Genomic DNA, 11,159 nt, shown 5'->3' with positions numbered 1-11,159 from the left:
CTATTGCAATTGTCTATGAGAAAAGAGGTGAAAAATGCCTCGACGGATCTGTTTTGTTTTAACACTATAGATAATGGGGTTCATCACGGGAGGCGCTAATAGATAGATGCTGGCCATGATGACATGACAATTGGAGGGGCATGCTTGGCAAAGCGGTGAGTCATGGACAATCCCACCATGGGCACATAGAGGACCAAAACAGCCAGAATATGGGATAGACAGTTATTGAGTGCCCGAAGCCTTTCAACCTGGGAGCTGATTCTCAAGACACTTCTCAGGATGAGTACATAGGAAAGCACAATGAGCAGGGGGTCCAGTGTAATAATGACCAGAGCTAGAACAAATCCATACCAGTTATTGACAGTGGTGTCAGCACACACCAGGCAAATCATGTCTTGATGGAGGCAGTAGGAGTGGGAAAGCTGGTGGGAGCCACAAAAGGGCAATCGTTTCAGCAGGAGCAATGGGGGAGGAACAGCCAGAACACAGTGGCAAATGATGGCCACCCCTATTCTTCTGATTACTTGGTTGGTGAGGATGGAGACATAATGCAGGGGACGGCAGATGGCCACATAGCGATCAAAGGACATGGCCAGCAACACAGAAGATTCTATAAAGGAGAATCCATGGAGGAAGAAGAACTGGGCAAAACAAGCCTCAAAGCTAATTTCTGAGGCCCCAAACCAGAGGACTCCCATGACTGTAGGCAAAGTGGTGAGGGTGAGCCCCAGAGCTGTTACAGCCAACATAGAGAGGAACAAGTACATGGGCTCATGTAGGGAGGGCTCTGTCCTGATGACCGCCAGGATGGTGGTATTGCCCATGATGGAGACAGTGTAGAGACAACAAAAGGGGATGGAAATCCAGTTATGGAAAACCTCAAAGCCAGGGATGCCATTAAGGATGAAGCAAAAGGGGACTTGAGTGGAGTTAGTAACTAAAAACGTGACTGGAGGAGGCAGCCTCAAGACTAGAGTTCTTTGTCAAATCTGTGAAAAGTAGACAACATAAGAATTTGAGTAAATATTCTCTGACTACTGGAAATCACTCTGATAGATCATCAAGTAAGACCTGTGGGAAGGGAATTGGCTGGGAAATGAGTTTACAAATGTTTTATCAGTTTTGCTTGTTTTAGGTCCTAGCTTGTCATCTCTTGTCAACGAGTGATGAGAGCATGAAGATCTCATTGGTTTTAACCTACAGGCTTCTTTGTGCAGAAAGTAGTTATGCCTTTGCAGCAGGAAGGTATAGAGGGGCTTTATGGCTGTTGGAAAGTATGGCTATGGAGAAGAGATTACTATAGGACATCCTTGGATGCCATGAGGCTAGAAGAAAATGATGAGGCTAAGACTAGTAAATGTGCAAAGCAATTCCAATATGCCAGTTGACTCTTTTGAGCCAGGCAAACCATAAAGAGAGAAACAAACAGAGGTAAAGGAGTAGGAAAAGATAATGCCTGACTTCAGAATCTAGGAGCCCTAAGATGAAAATTTTAGAAGCCAGACAGGTACAGGGACTTTATTGGAAAGGACCCTACCTGAGCTAAATGGGTAAAACTGGTGCTCAGATATCTGTCATAAGAACCTGTATTAAAAAGCTAGCCTAGGAGTGCCTAGGTGGTTCAGTCGGTTAAACATCCAACTTTTGATTTTGATTCAGAACAGGATCTCTGGTTCCATGCTTAGCAGGGAGTTTGCCTTAGATTCTCTCTTCCTCTCTCTCTTCTTCTGTCCCTTCTCACTCCCCTCAAAAATAAATAAATCTTTTTAAAAAAATAAAAGAGGGGGGAATCCCTGGGTGGCTCAGTGGTTTAGCCCTTGCCTTCGGCCCAGGGTGTGATCCTGGTTGGGCTCCCTGCATGGAGCCTGCTTCTCCCTCTGCCTCTCTTTCTCTCTGTGTCTCTCATGAATAAATAAATAAAATCTTTAAAAAAAATAAAATGAAAAAATAAAAAGAAAAAAAAGAAAAGAATAAAAAATAAATAAAAGACTAGCTAGGATGCACTTTCTGGGAAAGATTGCAACAATAGGTAGGAGTATCTCTGTGGGAACAGCCTCAGAAGGCTGGACTAAGAAAAAATATACTCTTGGTTCATAAAGCAATTGGATCCATAGGATCAGCCAGTAGTTTACTGTGAAACTGTATAAGTTTATATTGATAGACATGAAAGGGAGTAGAATCTGTCTCCCCCCAATATGCCTTTTGGTTTAAGGATTATCTTGAGTTGATTATTTCTAAGGAACAGTAGACATAGAACAATCAATCTCTGAAAGCAGAGTAGATGTTGCCTTTCAGATCCTTACACTGACCTCTAAGACATTTACATGTATAAGGGAGACCTGATGAGGAGAAGGATTCTAAAGAATTCTAAAGAAGAAATTCTAAAGAATTTCTTTAGAAATTCCTATCAAAGAAGAAGGCACAGATGTAAATCTGCATAACAAACATTCCCTTGTTTACTGTGTTTTTCCTGGGAACCTCCCACTAGAAACCCTCCCTCCGACCCATCCAACCTCCCAACATCTTCCTTTGTCTTTATCTAAAGAAGGCATTTAAGGTGATGGTTTGGGCTATTTCAAGCAGTTACTCACTTTTCCAGGGTAAATTCCATACATACATTATTAAACTTTTGCTAATTTTTCACCTGATAATCTTTTACTATAGGGAGGCCTCAGCCAAAAACCTAGAAGGGTAAACAGAAAATTATTTTTCCTCTCTTACAGTTGTTTGGATAAACTATTTTATCTGTTTGTTTTTAACATTGCTATCTGATAAAGATTCCTTCCACTTTCTCTAAACTTGCTCTTGATAAACTCAAAATATATTGTTACTTCTGTCCTCCACAAGAAAATGGAATCCCCTTGTGACTGAGGGTGATCATAAGTGTTATCTCTCCCCATTATGTTGAGTAATCCTTTTTTTTTTTTTTTTTGAAAGAAGCAATAATATTGCTTTTTCCTACCTAAGTGTTTGTGAATTAGGCTAATTTGGGTTCACATTCTAATTTGAATACACACTAATTGTGTGACTCTAGGCTGATGACTTAAACTTTCTTTGCCTCAATTTTACTTTCAGTATGTCAAGGATAAGAATCATGTTTGGAAAGCGCTGAAGACACTTCCTGAGACATAGCAAAGCCTAAATAATTGTTAGCTATAAATACTAATTGTACTTATATTATCTCTACTATTAGAGTTACTGAGTTACTCTACTATTAGAGTTAGAGTAACTCTACTACTACTTATTAACTCTCTCATTATTATTCTTACATTATTATTATTATTATTATTATTACTATTATCTAAACTTTCAAAGATGCAGTTATTTTCATTATTTTCTCAATCTATCTTTTTTCCTAATCTGCAGGCATGGTGTCAGGATCTCTGGATAAGAAAATTAGATTGTTAGGAATGTGTTCTTAGCAACTTAAAAGTAGCTTGAGGACCCTCATGTTTGTTCTCAGAAATTTCAGCAAACCTGTATTACTTAAACCCTTAATGCCAGGGACATTGTTATAGCTTGGTAATGCATAAACCAAAATGACACACATTTGCATCTCCTTTTTATTTTTAATTTTTATTTATTTATTTTTTTTTACCCTTCTCCTAAATTTGCATTTCTTTCATAATTCATCATTTGATCATCTTTTTATATGCTTCCTAAGCATTAGCATATCTTTTGTGAAATATTTAGGTTAAAAGTTTGCCTGCCTTCATTGGATTGTCTTTGGATTATCACGTTGTAAGAGTTCTTTATTCAATCCGGATACAAGTGCTTTTTCAAATGTACATGTTATAAATACTTTTTTTTTTTCAATCTCTGGGCTGATTTTCTTTTGAGGAGCACACCTTGTTAATTTTAATGAAGTTGAATTTATCAATGAATTTTTCTTTCTTAAAAAAGATCACAAATACTTTTTCTTCTATTGCTGTAGAGTTCTAGATGCTGTACAGTTTGGTATATTTTTATTTGTACATATACGTCTTTGTTGTGTTTAAGTTAATTTATGCATAAGGTGTGAAATGGGGTCAAAGCTAATTTTATTTCTGTATAAATATATAGTTAACCGCACCATTTATTGAAAAGATTATTCCTTCTTTCAAAAATAGTTTGGTGATTTTATTAAGTGTCAATAATTGATTAATATGAAGATCTGTTTCTGGACTCTCTCACCTCTTTGTTATTTTTTTTTTTAAGATTTTATTTATTTATTCATGAAAGACACAGAGAGAGAGAGGCAGAGGCATAGGCAGAGGGAGAAGCAGGCTCCATGCAGGGAGCCTGATGTGGGACTTGATCCCAGGACTCCAGGATCACGACCTGAGCTGAAAGCAGATGCTTAACCAGTGAGCCACCCCAGCATCCCTCTCATCTCTTTGGTTGATGTATTTGTCTCTCATGATTATTCAGCACTACCTTTTTACCAAAGATTTATAGTAAGTTTTGAAATTAGGTATTATATGAGCTCTAAAAGACTGTACTTCATTTTCAAAGTGTTTAGCTACTATAGTTCTTTTGAATTTCTATAAAAAATGTAAAATTATTACATTCTACCAAGAAATACTAAGATTTTATTGTTTTCCCTTAACCTCCAAATGAATGGTGTTGAGGTCTTACTCTTTTTCTATTGTTAGTGGGGTCACTTATTATTAATTTGGTAAAACCTTAAATGAACTAAAATGTGTTCATGGATACATAGTATAAAGTAGTAATTTTCTTTTCTCAGAAAAGTCGTTGCTTTGTTGGAATCAGAAATGTCTTGACCCAATGTGTTGTTATGTTTCCTTTTGTTCTATCAAATTATCATTTCATTTATAGCCCAATCTATTCTTTGTACTAGAATTCAGATATATTTTACTTTTGCTTATATAATAATTCCACAATACTTTATTACTTTCACTTTAATATTCAATTGTGTTTTATTGAATTTAATAAAAAGAAACAGAAAGAAAATAATCTTAGTCTCAATTGTTTTTTAACCTGAAAAATGTTCATTTTAGATTAGTTTTTGAAGGAAATTTTCACTAGAAAGGTACATTGACAGGTTTTACTTCCACCACATCACAAATGAAGTTCCATGTTTTTCTTTCTTTGACCTCCATTGTTTCTGAAGAAAAGTCAGACAATATTCTTCTCATAGTTTCCTTGTAGGCAATGTGTTGTTTTCTATATTCATTTAGCTGTAGGTTTACTTTAATTGGCCTTGCTCGACATTTGCTGAGCATCTGAATTCATGGGTATCCTTTATGTTCTAATGTTGAAAAATTTCAGCCAATAGTTCTTCAAAAGTTTTTGATCATTTTTTCTCTCTAATTCATTTTTAAAACACCAATTGCACATATGGTAGACAGCTTGATAATGATCCATCCACTACTTCTGGGAGTATTTTAACTTTTTAAATTTATTTTTATTTATTTATTTATTTATTTATTTATTTATTTATTTATTTGAGTATTTTAACTTTTAAAAAAATCTTTGTATTTCATTCAATGCTTCTGTTTAGATGATTATATTGATGCATCTTTAAATTCAGTTACCCTTCCTTCTATGTTGCCCAATACACTCTGGATCCCAACCAATAATTTTTTAAATTTATTTTTCTCTACTTAGATTATAATTTTTTTTACACTTTCCAAATACTTCCTGAAATTCCTAATCTCATCCATATCTAAATTCCTCATCTCTTCATATCCAAAGTAGAGATCTATTGGGAACAAGATAAACAATGATAGCTTAATGGAAGATGAAGGGCAAATTTCAGCCACACTTTTTGAAAGGACACTTCTGGGTAGAAGAGAACCAAGGAATATTCTTCAGATACCACTCAAAATGAGTCCCTTCTGGGTTGAAGCTACAGTGCAACTTGATACAGCCCATCATAACTGAAAAGAACAGATGGTGACCATTCCAAGATTCTTTTGGAGGCTATCTTGTGGCATCTATTTTCCCTTTTGTCTTTTAGTATCTGCAGAATAAATGGGTTATTAATGGTCTTCTGACTCCTGTTCCTACTTTGGTTGTTGGAGGAGAAGATATTCTTTATGTACTGGAATTAAAAATAGATGTGAACAGAACAAAAAACAGAGAAGGGTTGGTCTAATCAGCTAATGCTAGGATGCTCTCATGAGAGCTATTGGTCGGCTAGGTGGTCTAAGAAGGTTACTCTCCTGTTTCCACAGCTTTGTTATGTATTCAATGTTTCTATACAGAGATGATGTGAGAAAATGCCTCTGTAGACTTTGAGGCTCAGGAGAACACTTACTATTTATCTACTGCTCTATCCTAGAGTCTTGTACAGTGCCTGGCATATAGTAGGTTCTTTTTAAATTTTTTTTTTTTATTTTAGGAATTTCCTTTTTTTTAAGATTTTATTTATTTATTCATGAGAGACACACACACACAGAGAGAGAGAGAGGCAGAGACATAGGCAGAGAGAGAGAAGCAGGCTCCATGCAAGGAGTCTGATGTGGGACTTGATCCTGGGTCTGCAGGATCACACCCTCGGCTGAAGGCGGCGCTAAACCACTGAGCCACCAGGGCTGTCCCATATAGTAGGTTCTAAACAAGTGTTTGTTGTACAATTGGATATTTGTGGGGCTTTCTGCATGTCTCTGTGTAAACCTGCATGTTTCTGGGTATAGGGGTGTAATCTGTTGAACTTCCTTAATTTGACTAAAAAGACACTTTCATTCTCCAACTTTGACAAATAGTATCGTTCTTGGAACACAGCAGGCACATACCCTGAAGTGAGTACTCAGGGCCACAGGTTAGTAGCAATGGTTGTTACCAAGTAATGAGTGAGGTTCCTTGGGATCAGAGTCAATGTGCAGATGCTGGCAGAGGCCAGGTGACAGTAGAGCAGTGGGCGGCCTGGATAAAGGCAGGGCCCCAGTAAGCAGTATCCTGTTACTTTGAAGTTAGCCAAGAAGTTGAGCCTCAAAACTAGGAGGAAGGGTAGTGTGAAGCCTATTAGCCACTATTGTATTATGTGTGATTACAAAGAAGCAGAGCAAAAGCTGGGTCCATTGCCACCAGTAGATAGTCCAGCTCCTTCCTCATTTGCCTACAGTTAGGCCAAGGCTCCCTGTCTAAACCATCCCACTGACAACTTAGCATAAAACCTGCAGGACATAGATAAGAAACTTCACCCCGTAGGCTTCCTCATTGCTGTAAATGAAACAGAAAGAGTTTGACTCTTTCTCAGGCTCCATAAGAAAGTATATGTAGAGCAGTTAGTGTTAATTCAGGACATAACTGCTTTATTTTTTCAGAAATTATCACTTTCTTGTTATACGTAATTCTCTCAATAGCTGTCTGGATGGTGTATACTATAAACATATGTTACTTGCTAAAAACCAAAATTCAACTAAGTGAATCTGAAGATCTAACTGGCTTTATTAAATAATTCATGAATCAGAGAGCATTCCTTCTAGCAAGTAGAGGGGAACTCTCTTAGGAGGTATATAAAAGGGAGGATTTTTGTTTTGTTTTTGGTTTTAAATCATTTGTTTTTGTTAATTTTTTAAAATTTACTCATGAGAGACACAGAGAGAGAGAGAGAGAGAGAAAGGCAGAGACACAGGCAAAGGCAGAAGCAGGCACCATGCAGGGAGCCCGACCTGGGACTCCATCTCAGGCCTCCAGAATCAGACCCTGGGGGGAAGGCGGTGCTAAACTGCTGAGCCACCAGCGGCTGCCCAAAAGGGAGGATTTTTACTGGAAGGATGGTGGGGTAAGAACGTTGTAAGCAAAAGAAAAGAAATAATTATTCCAGACAAGAGCATATTCCTTTAGAGGGAGTGCTTGGGAGTCTTGGGAGTCTTTTCATGCAGCTGACCTCATCTTCCTTTCAGGAATGGAGAGGTTCATGTGACAGATTTGGTGCCCATCAGAAAATTGCTGACTGACCAGTGAAAACTACATTTCTGGGAGAGGATGAAATTGAAATTAGATTTGGTATTAAGCCCTGGTTTACTGATTTAAGGCCTTAACTTCAGTGATGTAACTTGGGTCCTCTGTTTTGTTTGGTCTGGTTTGGTTTTTTTTAACATGCTCAAGACAGTGAAGCTGGAAGAAGTTAAATCACTTGCTTTTTGCCACATGGCTGGGATTCAATTGAGTGACCTGACTGAATTTTGTTTTATTTCATTTCATTTTTCAAAATTTTTTAAATTTTATTTTTTTTAAAGATTGTATTTATTTATTCATGAGAGACACACACACACAGAGAGAGGCAGAGACACAGAGGAGAAGCAGGCTCCATGCAGGAAGCCCTATGCGGGACTCGATCCTGGGACTCCAGGATCACTCCCTAGGCTGAAGGCAGATGCTCAACCACTGAGCCCCTCAGGTGGATTTTAAAGTCCTATGAACTTCTGTTTTTTCATACCATCTTCCAAGAGGATGAGTTTAATCATCATTGGAAAAGAGGCCAGTGGCTAGTTGTGTGCTTAGAAAACTATATTCTCTCCCTCTTCTTTCCCTGGCTAATGCGATATTTTGTCATATATTGATTTACCTGGTTGTTCCTCTAGGAGGTTTCTTTTAAGCCCTTGGGGCTGGTTTAATTTCTTATTTCTATGGGTCCACTTAAACCATTCTATTGCAATTGACTACTTATGTGTCTGTCTTTCTCAGCAGCATGTGGGTCCCCAAGATCACTTCTTAATTATTGTGTATCCTCCATGCCTAATATATAATAGGCACCCGAGAGGACTCACATGGAGCAAATTTAGGGAGGCACTCACTCTCAGCTCTTCTTTCAGAAAAAATGTGTCCATTTTTCTTCTGTTTGGCCTGGTCCTGATGCTCACTATTTGTTTGGGGGGAGAGAGGAGGACCTGCCTCTCACTCAGACTTTATAAGAAATTCTTTCTCCTCAGGAAATTTCACACGGATTCAGAGGTCTTAGTAAACTGATGTTACCTCCTTGATCATGGCTCAGCTGATAATATGCTATTAAGGAGGAGGAAAAAAGAGAAATGAGGTAAGAAGCCTGATAAAGAAGACAAAACAAAAGTTCTCAGAATAGAGGGATCAAAATACAGATTATTGTAAAGGGACTGAAGATGTAAGAGGTAGGTAAAATAGAAACTGACAAGACCTCAGATAAAAATAAATTAAAGAGATGTGTACTTGGCTTTAGGAAAATGGTTCCAGATTGCTATGTTACGGGAATATAGGTGTCAATGTGCCGATGTATCAGGCTTAACTCACACCTTGATAGTCTGCAGGTTGCATAGATTGTACACGCTTAACGTGTCTCATTCATCTCCTCTTTGACTGTATCCTATGACTTTGCTCATCTCCCACTGGAATTTTTATGAGTTCCCCAAATATATTCTATTTCTCTAATATCAACACCGATGTGTATTTTTATTACCTTCCTTAAAGCATTTTTAAGGTTTTTGGGGGTGTCTTAAGCATCCCACTCGATTTCAGCTCAGGTCATGACCTCAGAATCCTGAGATGGAGCCCGTGTGAAGGGTTCTGCACTCAGCAGGGAGTCTGCTTGATATTCTCTCTTTCCCTTCCCCAACCCTCCCCCATCAATTCCAGTGTGCAATCTCTCTCTTTTCTTAAAAAAAAAAATAATTAAAGAAAAGTATTTTAAAGGTTGTCTAAGCTTTTAGTGTCACCAGTAAAACCCTAAGACCTAACCTTTACAGCCCACCTGCTTGTACTTACTTATCTTTGTCTTACATCTTTCATTAAGCTCTTCTTTACAGATTACCTCTTAACTCAGGCAAATTAAATCCAAAACTACCCTCCAGGTGAAGGTGACTGCCCTGACAAGATTTCTTGCCTGTCCAGACCACCCAGACCCTTTGAGGTAAACCTGACTCACACCCTACAAATGTGGACCATGGAGTGACCCTTGGAATGACTAGCAATGAACTTTACTTCATTATAATACTAAAATCTCTGCCCAAGGAAAAATCCTCAGCCTCATTTACATAACATACAACGTGTATATATAGGTAGGATTCCTTAAGGTGTATGCGTGACCATGCGCCTGCCGCTATATCCAATGACCAGGATTCCCAATCTAAATATTTACCTTAACTGTAAACAGAAGGAACTCATTCACCTTCTCTTAGAGAGTCAGGGCTTTGGAAGCTATTTCCCATGATCTTCTTATTTGCCACAAATAAAGCTTACTTTGTACACAACTCTACTTGGTGTATCTGTGACTCACCAAGGAGTGAACTAATGTTGGTTTCATTACATGGGTATCATCTCTCCAGCATGTTTCAAGTCCTACTCACTGCAGGCAAACTCTAGTCCTTTGTCTCTTTATAACACACAGTGTGGGGATGTACAGATAGGGGCAATATTCTCACCATAGACTTATGGCCACAAACTGAACAACAAAGAGACCAGACCTAGGAAAGTTGCCTTCTCTTTCTTAAGATTTGTGGCAAAGACAGTGGAGTGACCTATAGAGAAGTGTGGGAAATGTCAGACCTGCTTTGGTAACAGAGGTGTTTGTGTTCTTTGAGCTTGATGGGCTATGATTAGAGACAACCAAAACAATCAAACAAACAAACAAACAAAAATACCAGGTAGACATTAGCCCAAGCTAGGGCTGGGGGTGGGAGGTATGGATCTTTGGCTTTTCAAAAGGGGTCTCACTGAAAAGTTTTTGCAGTGAGGATGAAAATAGGTTCCTCTTTAGAATTACTGGTGAGAGGCAGGATATAAGGAAAGAAGAACTTGCTAAAAGGATTTCTGTGGGAAGATATGGAGAGCCTTCCTTTATGGAAACATTCTAGATTTTCTATGCTTACATAGATGCAGGCCGCAGGAGAATGGACAAAATAAATTCCAGCTTGAAATTTTCTTAAGGGCTCAGACCAGGCTAGAAGATCCCTTTGACATTCCCAGCATGTATAGGTCTTACCAGCCTGAAAGATCTCTATCAATCACATACCACAAAATGAAGTTGATTTAGGGAAGTCCTGGCTCACCAAACCTGGACCTTGTATCACAAAAAAAGTATGCTGAGCTTTGTGAGGGGTGGAGGGTGGGTAGTGGGAATAATTTTCTTTCTACCCTTCAAGGTTCAAGACTGGGACCAACCCCCACTCTCCAATAATAAAAGGCAGTTTAAGTGGAGAAAAAACAAGTTTAATAACATGCATACCACTTGCATACAT

The 11,159-nt window shown here is 38.2% G+C and overlaps 1 pseudogene; it reads right to left on the bottom strand.

Annotated features, from left to right (window-relative positions):
* On the bottom strand, positions 1 to 11,159 carry LOC140615269 (olfactory receptor 51Q1-like; annotated as a pseudogene).

This window comes from Canis lupus, chromosome 23 (assembly GCF_048164855.1).
Source record: "Canis lupus baileyi chromosome 23, mCanLup2.hap1, whole genome shotgun sequence".
NCBI lineage: Eukaryota > Metazoa > Chordata > Mammalia > Carnivora > Canidae > Canis > Canis lupus.
The sequence above is the reverse complement of the archived record's forward strand: the minus strand, read 5'-3'. Positions and strand labels throughout refer to the sequence as shown.